Here is a 20,461-nt window from a genome sequence, read left to right on the forward strand (position 1 = left end):
CTTTGATGGAACACATACTTCTTTAGTTGGTTCTTTAATGAATTTATTATGGGTCTTCTAAAAAAGTGACCAAATCTAAAAAATACACATGCAGGAAACTGAGCGATCGATTCTGGTGATGTAAAAAGTCTGTTTTGTGGCACGGCCTCTGCTTCTCAGTGATTATGATTGACAACAGCTGCTGACTTCTCTGGGCCCATTTGAATAGGGGTAGTTTGATACACTCATTAGCCACAAATACTACAAGAAAGTCTAAAGAGCTCAGCATTGATCTGAAAAGTGTCTTTAATTTGTAGTGCCATCACTGTCATGATCAGGAAGAAACTGAAAATATCACCTGGTACTGAGAGAAAATTGATTAGGACAAGAATCAAGTAAAAGCAGGTCCGCGATGAATTAGAAGTGGCTTGAACACAGGTGATGTTCACAGTCAAGCATGTACATCATCATGGGCTGAGAGACTCTGAGAGAATGAAGCTGTTGCTCTGGATGCAGCAACTTCAAAGCAAGAGACTTTTGGAGGAAAGCTCTGCTGTCAAATGATATGAAACTTGAGCTATTTGGCCAATGACCAGACATACTGTATGTTTGCAGAAGAAAAGGTGAGTCCTTAAACCCCCAATAACAACATAACTTATATAGAACATGGTGGTGGTGGTGGTATTACCCTGTGGGGCTGTCTTGCTGGTGCTTTAGGGTAAGTTAATGGAATTATCAAGGAGGATTGCCTCTAAATTCTTTAGGAAAAACCTACAGTTATCAGTCGGAAGGTAAGTGGTTGTTTGGTGTTCATACAGGAGAATGACCCCTAACATGCATCATGAGTTATAAAGAATTGGCCAAATCAGGTAAGAATGAAGGGTTGTGGAACAGCCATCCCAAAGTCTGGACTTGAAGCCCATTGAGAACATGATGACCTATTGAGGTGAAAATGACCAAGGGGCATTTGGTCAAATTTTAGAATGATGTGGTCACATTTCCCAAATTAAAACCGTAGAACTAATCTTCATGAATGTTTTGTGTGACAGAGATTGTGCCCAATCATTCCATCACGGTTAAATGAGAGTTGTAGAAATCATTGGAACTAATGATATACATGTTGTGTGTGCAAACTTTTGACCACACCTGTTTATGTATATAAATGATGCATAAATGACTGATTACATAAGTGAAAACATCAATTTAATGTTGACGTCTCTTACATTAATCTACCACTAGATGGCATATTAGCTCCACAAACCATTCATAGGCAGTCTGAAGCCATCTGCTGCTATCAGTTATCCACTTTGTCAACAGTGCTGCAGGAGCACAGCACATAGTCAATACATGTATATGAATGTAAAAACCTTGAGTGCCTATGCCCCCACTACTAGATAAGTCATGTGTCATCATCATTAGAGACAATATACAACGCTGACAAGATATCAATTCTACAGCTCATATTCAAAAGTGCCTCAGCTTGGTTGCTCTGCTTTTTTTCTTTCAGAATCAGGAGAGTATTGACTGGAAAAATGCAATAACAAGAGTGAGATGGGTAAATTACATTTGCTGTATAGGGACATTGTATTTGTCCTGGCAGTAGAGAGCTATTTCCGAGTGAATAAATAGGTACACAATTGATGCTGTAGTATGGATAGTTTACAGATGTCATCTGCTGGGACAAGACTTTTCATTTGGTTACACCGTGATGGCAGGATTTATAGGAAGGTGGGATTTGTATGAATTTAAGGAGCTTTAATGGAGTTTTTCTTAGACAGCTACAATGGATCTATTTATTTTTGTACTGGTGGACAGGAGTGACACTAAAAAAGTATGAACATTTTTGAACTCCCAGGACTGGATTGGATTCAAACTCACATTACCTTCTGTTGCTGAGTCACACCCTAAATTTCAGCTCACATCTCAATCCCAAAGTTGAGGCAAAAATGCATAAGTCCATGCAAATTTATTCACAAACTTTCCCCGGTCACATCCAAACCCTCTCCCGGGCCATTTCCCATGTTATGCCATGACGTCAGGGTTGTTAATGATAGGAGCTAACCTTCCTCGGCCGACCTGATTCCTGCCTCTCTTGTCCTGCCCTCTGCCACCGACGCCTTTCCCTCCAGGCCCTGACACCCCTCCACCACCCACGCCTCTGATGTCATCCCGCCAGACCGAGGTGGAGCAGCAATTTTCTCCCGCCGCAACTCGCTCAATCTTTGATGTTGTTACGCTGCCTCTGGCTTTGGCATATATACCGGTGTCTCTCAGCATGTGTGTGTGTGTGTGTGTGTGTGTGTGTGTGTGTGTGTGTGTGTGTGTGTGTGTGAGGAGAAGGGTAAAGACGGATCAAGGTGAATGTGTGTGTGTATGTGTGTGTGCAGGCTTTGGCTTGGCTCAATGTGTACAACAGTGTGTTTGGCCACAGAACAATGTCCACTTGACCCAGTCGGGCTAAAAATCCTGCAGACAGATTTCCAAACACACACAGGCCATCCAACACTGCATGTGTATGTGTGTGTTCCAGTGTGTCGTTTGGGGAGATGATGGGAAGACAGATGAGTGACAGCTCAGACAGAAGGAGAGAAGCATTGTGGTCAATGCTGAGAAGAAGCGAAGATGGAAGAGAGGGAGAGGTTGCGGTTACGGTTCGACAGTAACCTCATGGAATCGGCCCCTGACTCTCCCCTCTCCAAAACCACAGTTACAGCCGCAGGTCGGAGGAATTAAAGAGAGAGATTAGATTTCATGTTGTGAAGAGGTTTCGGAGGAGGAACAACAGCTACCAGACTCAGAGCGAAAGAAGCCAAGTGTTGACCAGAGGGAGCAGCTCGGGTTCAGGCTAATGCCACCACTAAAAATGACTCCGGCTTCCCACGGTGGGTTCTCCTAGCTCCATTCCACTATAATTCATAAGAAATGAGCCAGTTAGAGGATGTGTGAGAATGACACATTATAAGCTTCGGTCTCACAGATATTATCTTCCCATGCACGTCACAGACAGTTAGACAGTTCAACACTAAATTCAGCAGCAGCAAAACTGGGATCCCTTACATACAAGTGATAGTATTTGGAATCTGTGATATTTTACTCTTGGGATCCTGACGCCACCTGCATGAATACTTTTTAAAGCAAGATTTTGACATTTTGGGAAATGTCCATATACATTTCATATCTGTACAGTAAATGTGTAGCTCCATCCAGGAACTGGTTAAATAAGCTGAGCATTAAGAGCCAAAACAGCTCGTCTGGTTTTTAGTCCAATTTAACAAAATCCACCTGCCAGCATCTCTAAATCTGGCCTATCAACATGTTATATGTTGTTGCAAGTCACTGCCGTGTCAACCAGTTAGCGCAGACATGCTCCGGCGCCGGTTAAAACCAAATGTTTGTCACTTTTACGGTTTGGTTTTTGTACGGATTAAACAAACAAGATGTAACACGTAATTGGTGAACTCTGAATGTGTTCCTATGTGGGGATTGAGGCATCTATCACTTCTGGACAGAGTCAGGCTAATTTGTTTTCATGTTACTGGTCTAAAGCTGTATTTTGTATCTGTATATTTGCTGTGCTGATATGGAGGAGGGTGGTATTGATCTTCTTATCTAACTCTTGGCAAGAAATTTAATTTGCCAAAATGTCACATTACTGCTTTGCTGCTTTCCATAAATTCTAAGAAAAAAAAGAAAAAACACTACAATATTTTACCAAGTTTGAAAGTCAAACCCAAACCTTGGTAGGCAAAGCAAGAGCAAAATGATATTTTTAGCATATAAGGTGCCATTTTTGGGAGATGAGGTGACAAACGAGTCACATAGTAGTGTATAACCTGCAAAAACCACACTGTTGACACACCCTTTGTACAGATTAAACACAGAAGTTATTACATATTAATTAGTTAGCTTTAGAGGTTGAGCCAGGCTAAATGTCCATTGTACAGTTTTTAAGCAAAGCTAACTGCTGCTAATGTAGCCGTAGATACGAACTCGAGTGGTATTTTCTTGTCTAACTATTGGAAAGAAAGTGAATAACACTATTTCTGAAAATGTCAAAATATTTCTTTAAACTTTTTCATTAAACTACAATAAGAAGAAACCCAGTTAAACCCAATAACTGACTAGCAAGAACAAAAACAATATTCTTAGCACATTAGGTGCCACCTGGTAGATGAGGTGACAGGAGGCCGTGTGTAACCCCCTGAAAAACAAATATTTGTACATTTTTACTCTTCACTTTCTTAGTGTAATGTTAAATAGTGAGCTATAGATGTTGAGCCAGGCTAACTGTTTGCCCCCTTGTACTGTCTTTAAGCTAAGCCGACCAAAGCTAAGTGGCTGCTACATGTGGTTGTAGATACAGACATAAGCATGACATTCATTTTCTCATCTAACTTTTGGCAAGGAACTGAATAAGCATATCCCGAGAAATGTAAAACTATTTCTTTAAAGCTTTTTATAAACCACCAAAAGAAGGAAACTACAGCATTTTACCAAGTTCAAAGGCCAGTCAAACCCGATACCTGACAAGCATGGAAAAGTGATATTTTTAGCAAACAAGAAGCCATTTTTGGGACATGACGTAAAGAGGAGACGTGTGTGAGACAGAATGAGACCTAAAGACTGAGTGTGTGTAAAGTTTAGGGGTCAGCTAATTGGGGTCTGCAGAGTGTGTGTGTCCTGTCTGTCAGTGTCTAGACTGAGCCACCAGTTGTTTTCTCAGATGTGAGGCTTTATTAAGCCCTTTACTCATGCAAACAACCCGGCTACCGTGCGTGTGTGTGTGTGTGTGTGTGTGTGTGTGTGTGTGTGTGTGTGTGTGTCTCGTACAGTCTGACTGCGGGTTGTGTTTGATGCTCCTCGTTTGGGCACTTACCTGTTTGTGATTTATTGGGATGGGAGTGAGTTCTCGTTAGCTAAAATAATCAGGATTTATGAGTCTCTCTGCGCTGTAAGTGGCGGGCCAGAGGCTTCGCCCCACACAGACGCACACAGCCGGGCTAATTGAGTTTGGTCATTACTGTCTCGTTCCTCTATCAAGGGCTCATTCCCGTTGGTCATCCATCACAAAACACATAAACACACACTCAATAAAAAAAGAGTTTGGTCATTTAACTTTTCTTCTGTCTGTGCATGGTCTTCGCTTCTTCTTACGGTGTGTCTGGCTGCTGTTGCCATACCAGAGTGACACACACATGTCCACCGTGACGTCTCTTTGCCTGTCTTCTGTGATATTTGTGTCTTTATTACCCACACTCGCCTGTCTTCGTCCTCTATCTTTAGTCGTTGCACACACTCACTGTGTGTGCGTCTCTAGCAGGCGTTGGGAGTGTGTGTATGTGTGTGAGGCATCCTGTAAAAACACTCTCTCGAATGCAAATAGCTCAGGACCCCCCCTCCTCTCTCATCATTTTAGAGGGAAAAACAGAAAGAAAGGGAAAATGAGACGGACAGACGAATGGAACAGACGTACATACCAAACATCTGAAGCGATAGAGATGCATACAAATGTACAGCGAGTCGACGGCAGGGGAGTGAGAGATGGAGTGAAGGAGGAGGGGGAGGAAAAGTGCTTGGTAAATGGGTCAGGTCTGTCTGCCATCCCAGGCACATGCACACAGTGTGCAGCCCCCAGAGAGAGACCCAGACTGTACAACATGCTGCTGAGAGGAGAGACGACAGGAGGAGAGGGAGAAGACAGAGGAGAGAGGAGAGACGAGAGGAAAATGTGATGAAGTAGAAGGTTGCAGATGGATCGCAGGGTTGGAAAGAAAGAGGGACATATGTGCTGGCTCTGATCTGAACGGGTCGGATCACACAAAAACATATGTTCTTGCTTATCTCTAATGGTATCTAGCCATGCTGATGGATCGAGGTTTATCTGCTGTGATTTTAAGAAGGCAATCTCTAACATTTTGGCCACCAAGCAAATACAGTGTGTTCTATTACTGTTTTTTACACAAGATGATACATTTGTGTTTTTCAGTTTATTTTTTGAATGATTTGAGCAGAACAAAAGAGACTCCATTAACCTCCACTCTGCCACCAGCCACCACGATACCTTGATACCACTGTAGGTAATGAGAATGCTGGTGATCATCAAGATCTATCTTAAGTTGTTTCAGAGAAAAATCGCTACATTATGTCGTAACCAAAGTCAACAGCTGCCTCATTGTATTCTATAATGTTATGACATCACCTAACTGATAGCCTTCTTGTGAGATATTCAATAGTGTCTCTATAATGGCACACTTACTGGTGCCATATTTCAGAGGCTTGAGACTTCAAGTCAAATCACATTTAAGTCACAGAAATGAGGCCTGAGTCGGAGCTGAGTCCTGTGAGACTTTCTCTTACATTGACCCTTGACTCCTTTACGAACTGACGTTACTTGACACTTGAAAGCATATATTTGAATATTAGGACTACTCAGTGAAAGGGCTTTGCCACAGCTTTGTAAGATGTCTGTACCCAGACGTATGTTGTTCAGCTGTCCATTTGCTACTTGTAGATCTCCTTAAGGTGTTTTATCCCTTTGTCAGCTGTGATATTGTAATGCACCTGATTTAGTAGAACGTGATGTTAACTGAGCCTGGGGTTTTTATTTTTTTATTGATACAGTTAAAACTTTTACTTTTGTCATAACATGGCTGTATGACTCCTGACGTCAAGACTCTAAAGGAATAGTTTACCTTAAGTGTTGACCGAACTTTGTTTGCCTTGACCTCACAGCAGCATTTAACAGCGCAAATTAAAAGTACGACCTTTATCCCAAAACAAAGGCAACAAAAAAAGACTTGTATGACAAACCCCCACAGATCAGAGGCAGATCGGTGTTGGCTAGGCGCTTGCAAATCGGCGCTCCATAGCCACGTGCCAACTGTTCAAAGATGTGTACGAAGAGCTCACCAATGCCTTGCAGACGCTGAACGTTATCTAGCATGCTAAATATCTGGTCCTGTCTGGTCATGTAGTGTGCGTACCGTGACTGTCGTGTATCAGATCCACTGAACAGCTATAGCTGTCAGTTTTGACTTTGACATCATCATCAGGAGCAGGTAAAGGAACCAGGAAACAACAGCTATTAAATAGACTGTGAACAGCTATCAATCATTGTTATTTTGCGTCATCAGTGACAGCTGTAGAGTCACACAACTGCAATCTTTGCATCCATAAAATGCGACGCATTTCACCATGGGATTGCAGGAGCAGGAAGCAGTGTATCTGTTCACACCTGTTGCATCATGGCCTTCCTGTAATATTCCCACAGTGTTCGCCTCTCAATAGTGATTTTGCTGCTACAGCACCCTCCACCTCCAGGTGGCTGAGGGAGGCTGTATTTGTATTGTTGCTAGATTTTTTTTTCTTTCATTTGACATCCCATCTCTCCCAATCCCTGCCTCCCACACTATCTCCTTTCAATTCAATTTTATATGCGCTATACTTGAATATCCTACATTGTTACAATGAAGTGTCCCACAGAGAGAAACACTTTAGAGGAAGAGAACTTTCATTGGTGTAATTTGAATTAGAGAACTTAACATTGTGGAGAGACAGGTCTTACAGGAAGAAGGGTAGTTTGGTTTGACCTGTGACAGAGGTCCTGGGTTAGGCTCTGACCCACGATGCTGAATGTGCTCCAACCGGCTGCTGTGCAGGCCGCGCCACTCATTTTTTATGGTATGCTGCTGCCTGATGAAAGGACGCGGCGAGTTTGTTTGCTGGACTGGAACTGCATCAAAGAAAAAGAGAGAAGAAAGGAGAAGGAGCCAGGCTGTCACTGAAGTGAGAACTGCTCCATGGCTGCTTGGCTTGAACGGATGAAAGGGTTAATCTCATTTGACAACACACAACAATGAGTAATGACTCCAAAGCCTCCCACTCCCTCCCGTGCCTTCGTGTTGTTTCACTTTTCAACTTTTTTCCTGAAGCATGGCCTTATTTGCCGTACAGCCTCTGCTACACTCTGCCTTGTTTGCCTCCATTGTGTGCGCCGCAGCCTGCTGCCTGCCGTCTGTGTGTGCCTAGGTAAACACGTTATGGGAATAGCAGCAAATCCATCACGGGCGTCACGCTGAAATGTTTCTCCCCTGGGGCCCTGCGGTGCTGCGGTATCAGGTGGAAGGGTTCCACTTCCTGTCTTTGTGGGCAGGTTCCTGGCCGAGGGGGACAATCTCCCTATTGGCCCCCGCTGGATTGAGCATACAACCCATGGGCGACACTACCTGTTCCACCACAGCCCCGGACGGCGCCGCTCTGGGCCCCTGTGGAAGGGTGTGTGTGTGTGTTAGTATGCATCAAGTGTCTGTGAGTAACAAGGAAGGATTTCTGCAGCCGAGAATAGAACTTCAGGAGTTTCACCAACATTATTTGCAGTCCCGCCGAAACATGGTTGCAGAAACTTACCGTAGATGTGGTGTCAAAGTTTGATTTGATGAGATTGTACTGCATGCCAGCATCCATCCTCTCACACACACATACGCACATACACTTGCACAGGATGAGTGTTCTTCAGTGAGCTGTACTGACTTTAAATTGAATCTCTCTCGTCCACGCTGTGGGTGACCTTCCCATTCAGAGCTGAGGAGTGTTCCAGAAAGCCAATACAGCAGCCGTGATTTCATTCTCACACAGACAGACAGTGATGAGCAGGGAGAGAGATCCAGAGAGACAGAAGGAGTGAGACGCTAAACTCAGAGTCTTCACACATTCCTTGCTCCTCTTTTCGGCCTCGTGTGTGATTGTAAAGGTGGCGCAGAAGAGATAGGATCAAAATCTTAATGGGTCATTAGCCAAGCCTTGCATGGAAATGAGATGTTTCAAATTACATCTTGATGAGGAACACAATATTGTGTGTATTTCAGATGCTCGGTTATCTTCTTCAAACATGGAGGAATGTCAGAAGGATTAAGGTGTCAGTATGCTTCAACTGAAATGTTGTCGGCTCGTTGACATCGGAGTTGGAGTGGCTGCGTCTAACAACTTCTGTAACTTCCTGAAGCTGACAATCTGACAACTAAATCTACTTTATGGAGCAATCTTTTTCATTGACACTTTTGTCATGTGTACAACCAAATGCAACACAACAAATGACTTTACAGAGAACTGTCTGAAGGCATGCGACCATTATCCTGTTTTGTATGATTGTGTATCACCCCTCTTTATGGTGAAACAACACAGACACGTGAGACTCCGTGGTAGATTCACACCAACGTGGCCCTCGAAAAAACACATCAGAAGAACTCCCACCTTGGCAGGGAAACAGCCTCACCACAGATGGCTTTCTCAACAACAGGAAGCTGAGACAAAAGTTCACTTTTGTTACTGTGGGTGGAGTGAGGAGGATGAATACATCGGCATCAACTCAAAGGCCCAGAAGACAGAATTAACGAGAATTAGAGAAGGGCATGTTGTAATGGACAAAAATGGCAGATTTTGATGAAAAAACAGCGTGATGTTAAAATAGAGCCCCAAATTGAAAGAGAATTTAATAAATATGAATCCATTCAAGGTCACAAAGGAGAGAGAACGCAGTGAGAGCTCTCGATAACAATAATCTCCCATCAAACCGGCAGGCTGAACGGGCCCAAACTATTCCAGTCTTGACTAAACAAAGCAGAGACGGTGCCTTAATGAGAGCCAGTCACCATGAGACAACAGCGCCTTTACACCAAATCATTTCCAGGGTAAATGCTTGATAGATTCAGCTGTGTCTGACTCTGACCTTGAACTCGGAGTAATGTAATCACCGTTAATTATTGTTGCTGCCTCTTGGACAAAAGACCCCAGATTACTCATTGTTTCTGCTGTTTCCTTTCAGGCTCCTAAAATACACTTGAGATTACATCGCCAGTATTTCTATTCTTCCCTGTTGTGATTTTTCTCGTGATCAGTGATTCATCCAATCATAAAAGATACATGTGAGAGATAGTTATGGCACATACAGTATGTGTAAGGCACACAGAGAGTCTCTTCTCATGTGTCAGGGTGGTTGTTTTACTTCCTGTCTTCGTGTTTTTCCCGCTGGTTTTCTTCATCAGATAATTAGTGTCTTCACAACCTCATCTTTCCCCCTTCCACTTGCCAGGACATCATGTTGTGCTGTTGTGTGCGTCATGTCTTGGTTTGCTAGTCACTGTTTTGTGTTTCATCTGATTTACCTGGGACCTGTAGCTTTGCCGGTTTTGGGCCTCGTTTTGTGTTTTTGGACACTGGATGTTCTGCCTGCCCGTTGGGTTTGTCTGCCAGTTTTAGACTGCCTTCCAGGTTTTCTCTCACTGCTCATGCTCAATACCCGCCTCACCTTCCAGTAAGCCTCTTCACCTTCTTTTTGGTGTAAATAAAGCATTGAACTGCATCAAACCATGCCTCAGACAACTGCTTTTGGATCTTTCCCTTGTATTCCTGTTCACCTGCACATCAGTCTCGACAGTTTGGAGGTGTAGTACTCCTACAGGGCCAAAATCCTCACTGTAGCTGCTATGTTAAAAGCAGGTACCTCATCTGATGTGGGTGCACGAGCTCCACTGCGTGTCAAGGTTGGCAATAACATCTCAAATCAATTTGGCATCTCAGGGCTTCCAGAGACTTGGGATTCTCATGGGTGTACGTTGATATAAACTGAATTTACATTTTTGGGTGAACTGTTTCTTTAAACTCGTATCAAGTCGTAAAAATCGACAATTATTTCCCATGTACAAGAATCCTACGGATTACATTATATCACTGTATGATAAACTGCCGTAATACTGGGTTGCAATATCTTATAATTGGAAACGAAACACGTAAGATGCATTGCTACTGGTTTCAGTTATATACTGTAAGGGTCTGGGTACAATATGACCAAACTAGCCAAATGCCAAAAAGAGTGAAGGAAGTAAAAAGAGGAAAAGTTGAAGTGAGAATTAAACAGATGGAATAATGGCACAGCTCTGCATGGCTTGTTTCACCCTCCTGAAATGAATTCTGAATGCTTTTTTTCTATTGTTGACGCCAATGAGAAGCGCCATGGGTATAAGATCAATAAATCTCAATTCTGCCTTGGCTTTACAGCAGAAATCTATAGCGCTGTTTTGAATTATTATTACAAATCCATCGCTCTTGTTTTTGCCCTGTCCCTGCTAAAAGGGGTGGGGAGGATGTCGAAACAATGAGAGTAAATCGATGGCCACGGCAAACAAAGCACGCCCCACTGAGCCCCCAACATACACTAGGTCAGGCCAAAAAAAAAAAAATGCAGTATCACGATTAATTCAATTCTTTGTTTGCTCCTCGGAGAGGTTTACACTCTAGCCTGAGTGGAGGATGAGATGGAGGGATGTTTCCATCTATCTTTCAAGAGGTAATGAAGTCATCATCCCCCGATAGATGTGTCATGACCCTGTCGTCTCCTGATGGTGAGTCATCCGCCTGTCGCTCCGGTCGCAAGCCGCACACATACATTGGTGTATTTTCCCAAAAGGACAGATGTAGATGCTTGTGCGATGCTCAACACACACACACACACACACACACACACACACACACACACACACACACACACACACACGCACAAGCTCTCCCTCATTGCGATCCTTGCTTCTACATCCCCTCTTCCTCTGTCCTCCCACAGTTTACAGCCCCATCATAACAAATCACTGTTATTAGACATAACACCATGAACATAGATGTACACACTGCGCTAATATCGCGGGTGAATTAAGAGTACAGGAAGGTGTTGTTGAACGTACATGTCCAAACACACACGGGACTTAACACTGCACACATGTTGCCTTGATGATGGGAGCATGAAAAGATATAGACTTTATGTAAACTTAACTGACTTGAAGGAATTATGCTCAAGTGACAGAGTGTGTTTTTCGGTGTCACCATGCCTGTGGCCACCATAGAACAAACTGTATATGTGCATAGGCTACTCAAGACATTTTTCATGGTAGTAGATGAAGCCACAGGGCTCACACATCCTCAAACTCTGAACAAATCAAATCCTGAATGTAGACTTACAAGCTAGCCACAATGACTCCACATGTTACTATTTGGAACTTTGGAACTTCGGGGTCTCAGAGATAACAGGTTAGAGTTAATATCTAGCAACTTATATCTGCATTTGTAAGCAGAATCTGTAGGCAAAGGAGAGGATTTTGGTGTTAAAGTGTTCTGGTTTCCGTTGGTAGTCCGAGTAGTGTTGGCCAATCATGTTAAGGGGGCTTTGGTGGCATGCAGGTAAACAATCCATGTTAGAACAAAAAGGCCAAACACACTGGCTGAAGTGCAATCTCAGAGCCCCTCAGCTATTGTTTGACGACGATAACAGATTTCTAAGATTTTTCTGCATATGAATGCTGTTGATAGAGATTAGCCAAGACAAGAATCAGCCCACCGAAGAGGAAGTCTTGGTCCAAGTGTCCGTTATCATGATATCCACTGCCTACACTGGATACCATGAAAACAGATGGCAGTTGCCCCAGAGGCTTAATCATCATCAATAGACGATGGGCTCCGAGTTTGGGCTAACATTGGTTTGATGCTCTCACAGAAGAAGTCAGGCAGTGATTAAAACTAAGACTGGAAAGAAGTCACCAGTCAGCTGTCACTTTCCCGATAGAGTTCACGCCCGGTGGCAGACAAAATAGCATGTTGAAAGCGAGGTATACATTGTGCAACCAGCATTAACTTAAAAAATAAACAGAATTCACCACAAGATCTGATTGGTCCCAACCTCTGAATGCACAGAGATGAAATTGATATCGACTCTGCCACTTAAATAGCAAATAAGCAGACCCCAAACTGTTGCTTGAAACAAACTGTGATACGGAGGTTAGTAACTGTAACATTATTACTGAATGTGGAATACACAGCTTGTTACTGAAAACAGAAATGACATTACTGTTTCTCAGTAAGGCGATACTGCCTGACTCTGAGCACATCCAGCCGTGTACAAAGACTCTCAGATTCTGGGAAAGCTTAAGAAGCAGAGGACAGCTGAAGTCTCTGTTTGACAGATGCCCTGGCTCTCAGAGGAACCGAATTAAATAGCTGACATAGTTTGGATGGAGGACTTTCATGCCCTTCTTACTCACTCACTCACTCTCTCTCTCTCTCTCTCTCTCTCACACACACACACACACACACACACTGTGTCACAGAGCAAGCTGTCTGACAGAACATAAACACGTATTAGCCGTATCATCTCTCATCGACACTTAATGCCACAGCACTGGGTGTTAACACGCCACATGCCGCGCTAATGCACTGTGGCGAGCGCAGTTTTAAATAGAACCATTAATGTACGTAAGGTTACATTCATATTGACACACACATATGATTTACACACAAAATGTGTCAAAACTTACAGCAGAGAGGCCCCAAAATCAACTGAGAAAAGGTATGACCTGACCTCAGGGACATGGATGTATGGTATCTTGTATGCTTTACTAATATTATAATATACAGTATATCAGTGTAGCTGAGCTGCTTCCTGCAGATGGCTGCAGTGCGTGTCTATGGTTTCTAATCCTATTTCCGCATGTCCATGGTGCCTGTTTAATTGCACAGTAACTCGGGTTGGAAGGAAGGGTTTCACAAGTTTTTTTGTACACAGAGGTTACACACACACACACACACACACACACACACACACACCTTTAACACGCGATTTATCTCTGGCTCGGATTGCTAAGTACCTCTGTAACCACATGATATAGTATCATGAGTTTATGGACGTGTATCTATTCAGCTGGGATCAAAAGGCTTAATAGGTTGAGAGCAGCAGCGTTGAGTGTGTGTGTGTGTGTGTGTGTGTGTGTGTGTGTGTGTGTGTGTGTGTGTGTGTGTGTATGTGTGTGTGAGAGAGAGAGACAGAGAGAGCGTGTTCCAGCTGCAGTGCTAACTCAGCCTTGTCAAGTCATGATGGAATCTATAATTGATAGACCTACCATTTCAATTTTCTTTCACAGTGAAAACCAAGACAGACTTTTTTTTCTTCTTGTCCAGGCTTCTCATTCCTGAAAGTAACATTTTGGATTTTTGTGATGTGTGGTTATCAGCTGATACATTTTGGTCTCTGACCCTCTTTCCATTTCTCCTTTCTCTCCTGCTTTCTCTCCCACCTCTTTGTCTTTGTTGACCTTGCTCAATTCCTCCTCCCCTGATCCAGTCTCTTCTCTAATCTCGCAGCTTTTTTTCTTCTATCGATTGTCCCTCTCTTTCAATTTCTTTCTCCCTCTTTCCCACTCCTGCTATAACTGTACATGCTGACAGTTTCACATTGCTGTATTTACACAGTTAACATCTCTTGTCTTTTCTCATTCCCTGGTCTTATTTGTATCTTTTCTTCCCTCTCTCTGCCCGTTCATCCCTTCCTTCCGATCACGGGGTCTTATTGGTGTTAATTGGATGATTTCGTGATGGGATACAGCTGACCCGGTGCTTTGATCCCAATCTGCTTTCATGAACTTTTGCTGAATGGAGGCAGGAAAACACTGATTATTCCCCCCCCCCATAGGATCCATAGATGTTTTGAAACGTTCTCGGTCTCGTAATTGATTTTCCTTCTCTGTTCTAATTTGTGTTTGCTCATGCTTGTACTGCAAAAAAATGTCCATTTTAGCAAGACATAGTTAAGTATGGAGCTGAGGTCTGGCTCTTAAATAAAGTTTTATAATATGTGCCAGTGGTCTGAAATCATTCACTTGCACTTTCAGTGCCAGCTTTGTATGTGCCAAGAATTTTGTAGAATATCTTCGCATCAGGCCAAGTAAAGAAAGACGATCCAGCGGTGTCGGAAATATTATTTCAAAAAGTCATAAATGAAGGTCAGTATCTTTAAAGGCCCCTGGTTTTTTTGCGTGTGAGTGGCTGTGCCTATATGTCGGAAAAAAATGATGTCAGGTCTTTTTTCCAAACCAGTCAGAACTGAACAATTTAAGACTCAAAATCAGAATGTGGTCAAACTTTTAATCTGAAACTTAACCCAAAAGTCAATTAAATGACAGAACACTACGTAGATTTTTTAAAGTTCTGTAGTCCTTCAGAGGCTCACTCTATTAAAAGCCCATTTTAAATTTTGCTATCTTTTTAGCAAAAGCCATTCGACATAATTGCGTTCTGTAGCATATCTCATTGTAACAGAGGATTCAAATTACACCATACCTACATGTAAGGAATTCAACTAAAACATTGCTTCAACTTGAATGAAAACTCAAGAATCAACCATGACCTCAGCATTAGTCTCCAACACTCATTTGCAGTCACTTACAGTCTTCTTTATTATGTTCCTCTCTGCTCACTCTTTGTTTTGGTGTGCCATAAGCACATACATGACTGAATCTGTACTTGACGCATCGCACGACGACAGCCGACTGATTAGTTAACCTTCCGCAGGCCTCCGCTGATCTCGAGAGAGTTGCTCATAGAAAGTTGGAGGCAGTAATTATAAGTTCGCCCTCCTCTCCATAGAAAGTTGCAGGTCTAGTTGGTCCAGTCATGTCTGATGGAGAGATAAAAGAGGAGGAGGAGGAGGAGAAAGGCTTGATCTCAGCATACAAGAGAAATAGATGACTAACCAAATAGGAGGGCCCAGCCAGCCGTGACCACAATCAATGGGCTTTCTCTAAGTGTCTTCGATTTAGACTCACACTCGTCTCTCCGCTGCAGTCTCTCTCCATCTCTCTCTCGCTCTCTGTATATATTTGTTTATGTACCTTCATGACTCTTTCCTCCCCTCAATCTCTCTCTTCAACTCTCTTTTTTTCTCAGTTACTTCTGTTTCTCTTTACGTTCTTCTTCCCATCCTTTCTCCCCCACCCTTCCCTCCTTCCTCCTTTCCTCTCTCCTCTTTATCCCTCCTTTACTCATTAGTTTTTCTCCCTCTTTCCCCCTTGACATTATTTTTCTCTCTGTCCTGTCTTTTTTTTTTTATCTCTCCTTCCTCTCTCTTTGTTGCATTTCATTATGTTCCCCTGCCCTTCACATTTTTTACTCCTCTTTCCCTCTTCTTCCTCTCTCTATCCTTATCGTTTATCATCTTCTTCTCAGTTTCCCTCCGTCTCCTGTACGTCCCCCTTTTTTTCCCTTCTTGCTTACTCCCTCACTGTCACTCCCTTCATTCATCCCTCTCCTTCTTTGCCTTCCTTGCACATCAACCCTCTCTTCTCCTCCCCTCTGTCTCGCCGCAGACCTCCCTCACCCCCAGCCTGAGCCGGTATTGATTGAGTCCTCACAGCTTCATTAGGATTCTCCCATTCACCTTGTTGGATGCAGCCCCGGGGCAGTGATCCAGCGGGGCTCCAGAGAGAAGCACGCTCGGGTTACATGTCAACTCTCCCCATATTTCACTTTTAGCGGACTTACTTTCGCTTATCTGCTCATTCCAGAGCTGCTGGAAGTGTGCTTCAAGGATGTTCCCGCTTCATCCCCCGTCCTGGGGTTTACTGTCATGAAGATGTGTCACAGGCAAACTGGAGGTGAAGACTTCATTTAGGAGTGTGTGTGATGGATGTGCTTTGCATCAATTGTGCTTCAATAAAGTTCAAGTTCAGAGGGTTTTTTTTTCTTTCCACTTGTCTGTTCTTCTTCACAACTTGACTTTTTGACCCCATTGTGTTTGCAAAAATCTGCATTTGTTAGACAATGTGACACATTTACATTTAAAAGAGGATCATGCAAGGTAGTTAGTGGTGGAACGTAAGTCAGTACATTTACTCAAGTACTGCACTTAGGTACAACTTTTATGTACCTGTACTTTAGGTTTTTTCTGCTACTTTATACTTCTACTCCACTACAATTCAGAAACAAATATTTGACTACATTTATTTGACAACTTTAGTTACTTGTTACTCTGCAGATTAAGTTTAACAAGACAAAATATGTTCAACAAATAAATGGTGATGTAACATTACAGATTAAAGGTGTAATATGTAAGAACTGGCCGCCTGCCAAATTCATACCCAGAACAAGCAGGTTTAACAGCTAACTGCTGCTAAGTATTGGTTAGCCGTGCATCTAGTGGTCCGCAGTGGGAGCTTGGCACACCAGGGGCGTGTTGGTGTTAACACTACCAGCATCCAAGCTTTGGACAACATGGGGTTGGGGCTAGCTTGTTAACTTCAGTAGATGTCTCTGCAGCACAACGCAGAGACGTCATAACATCAATACTGTTAATTCTTCACATTCTGTTGATATTTTTGGTGGACTGTTGACAAGTTTTGACTGTTTTCAACAAAAATTCTTACATATTGCACCTTAAAAAATAAAACTTTATTGATCCCAGAGAGAAAATTCACAAGCTACCCTGCAGATAATGAAGTAGTTTGTCAACCTTTTTGTAGTTTTCCGGATGCAAAAATACAAATGCATGACAGGCATGTGGTATTGCCACAAAGTCTGAGTACTTTTCCACCTCTAGTTGTTAACAGAAACATGGAAGTGCACCATTCCGTGGAAGAGTGTTGAAGGCCTTACGTTCACATGTCCAAGTGGGCGTCAGGAGTCAGTGGATGGCCATGGAAAGATGATCACGTCTAACTTCAGAGACTTGAACAGAGACAGGGATAGGACACCACGCATGACTACCTGCAATTACATGACAACAAAATATATACTTAGGTCACATATCCATGACAGCTCAGCTTTGCTATTATATATTATAATAATATTTATTTAAATTAACTAGAAATTGAGATAATGAATAAAGTCCAATTAAATTTGAAGGGTCACATTTCATTTTAAAGAACCCTCATGCCTATTAAAGCAGCAGATCATTTTTTACAAGATATCTTCCATAGCTCATATAGTTCACATGTTTCTAGGCGGAAAAAAAAAAAATCAATATGACGTCTCCATACTTACTGAGCACTTAGCAGCAGAGAGGATAACAACACTCACCCCGTCTTAACACTTAATCCAAATGTGACTCTATTACTGCCGTTTGGGTGAATTCCCTCATTTTCCTCCTCTTCTTGCTTCAGTCTTGAGCTTTTTCATCCCCTCACTTAATGTTTCAGGCAGACGATTAGTCACGACTTTGCCTAAATATGTCAGTTTGTGGCAGAGTGACACAAAGCAGAAGTGGGGGAGAGAGCGTCAGTTGAGTGGGAGGCAAACACAGAAAGTAGAGACCCCCTAGACCAGAATACACCCACTGATAACACACCGATATATCATACATATGGACATACACACACCTCCGATGATGTCACGTGTGTATATGTAAACACAGTTGCATCAATACACACACATACACACACAGTTGTCAAATGATGACGAGATGACATATTCCCACATAAAATGATCATTGCTGTGTTTTTCACTTCTAGCCACCGGTTCAAGACGTTACACAGAGCCTGTATTTGAGATGTGTGTTTGATATGTGCAACTGTATGTTTTCACTGGGCAGCTGCCGTCTTCCTTTATGCGCTGTGTAAACCACAGGATGATATATTGTGGGGCTGATACATTTGAATGTAGAAATAGTTTTGGGACTCTGGAGAGAGAATGGTGTTGACAAGCTGTGCAGCCACACTGTAAATGTACAGTTCTTACATATTTTTATAAGTCAATCACACAGTATTTGCGTTCTGTATGTGATCTTTATTTATTTATTTATTTGTTTTTCTCCTAAAGTTAACAGACCAGTCAGAGGTGTTCCCTGCTGAGATCATGATGCTACTACAGCTACTTATATTTGTTAAAAAAGTTTTATTTAAACCTTTATTAGCATTTAGTGTATTGTCCTTATTCTTATGTTGTTTTCCTTATGAAATGTGAAGAGGGTCACTCAAAGTAGCAAACCCACAGAGATTTATACACCAACTCCGTTTTCCTCAGCCCTCTTTTTCGCTTTTTTGCCGATTTTATTATTTTAGCTTTCAGGTCCACAAACTCAGCTCTCATCAACCTCGTTTCCGGCTGCAGCAGACATCTGTTTTCATGACTCTAAATGACTGCTAATGTTGCTGCATGTGTAAATGGGCAACTCTATTGATGGTGATATCAGACTTTTTTTTGCTTTTTTGTTCTGCCAAAACAAAAAGTGAAAACAAAGATCACTCAGCTCTGAACAAAAGTTATTTAAGTAGGATATAAGCGCACAGAGCAGTCACAAAACACAATGGTGACACTGAGGAAGATAAAGTGTAGGCAGGACAACATTATGCAGCATTAAAGCAATAAATACACAAAATAAATTAAAGACATCTAAAATGACACATAAATCACACACTGTATACCATTAACACAACAAAACTGGGATCATAATAAAAAGCACATACTATTATGGAGGTAGAAAATGGAAAGTGCATAGAAAAAGTCAAACATTAGCAAGACATAAATAAAATTTGATCCAATACTGTATGTATTTTTCATTGATTAGACAGATACATCATTTGGTCGTATGTCCTGCATCTTTAGTTCATCCACCTAAGTCATTATCATCTATTGGTGAGCTGGGTCACTGCAGAGAGGTTCAGAATGAATCCAGGTCCACCACAGCCTCCGTCCAGCTCACCTTAATAGTTTCACTGTTGGCAAACAATGACATTCTTTATAATGCATTTATTAAGCAACTGTAAAGGTTTATAAACATCACTTGCAACATCATAAAGGGCGTCAAAATAATGTTTATAGATGAACTACATGTTTTTTATTAACCATTTACTAAGTGTTATGAACATCAGTTGCAACTTCACAGTAAACATTTGCTAATAAATGGTTTATAAAGCATTTCAGTGTTTATTTACAGTGGAATTACTATTAACAAAAGTTAAATTAACTATATATTTACCACTTATTAATGATAGTTATCATTAAGTGTTACCAATTTGCTTGTTTTTGAGAAAGAAATAATTATTATACAGAAAACTGTAATCACACACGTTTATAAATATCAAAATGATTGTATTAATGCTAGTTTTATAGCGGCAGTTGTTCATGGCTGATGTTTTTGTTGATAGTGTTAACTAACTGCACTGCATCACATTGGCTTTTATGATGGATATGCTGAAACGTTAACAGTAACAGTTAATAATGTTAAGGGAGACTTTACTATGTTACCATTATCTATCATCTTAGCGTCTGTGTTCATCAGTCTGTGTAGATTAAAAAAAAGGTGTAGAGTTTTATTTTGTTCATAATCCAGGTCTTTCAGTCCCAACAAGAACAAAATGCAGACACTGATCCTTTGTGCTGTTTTTTCTCCTGGAATTAAAATGGTCAAATGTCGAAGATACTATCAGCTTTTCAGTCTAAACACGTTGGTATCTGCCTTCAGAACCCATATCGCTCAAACCCTTGTATGTCTACATGTTCCCAGACATGTGTTATGTATGCATATGAAGTGATGTTTAATGTTAAGTGCCCTTCTATGCTGCCCCCCCATTACTCCTCTACCCTCCCTCCCTCACGGCTGCAGGGAGTGTAGAGGAGCTGTGAGGGCTGGATCAGTTCTCCAGCAGACACCCTGTTTATTTAGCCTGACATTCCTCCA

This window comes from Pagrus major, chromosome 2, assembly GCF_040436345.1.
Source record: "Pagrus major chromosome 2, Pma_NU_1.0".
Taxonomy (NCBI): Eukaryota; Metazoa; Chordata; class Actinopteri; order Spariformes; family Sparidae; genus Pagrus; species Pagrus major.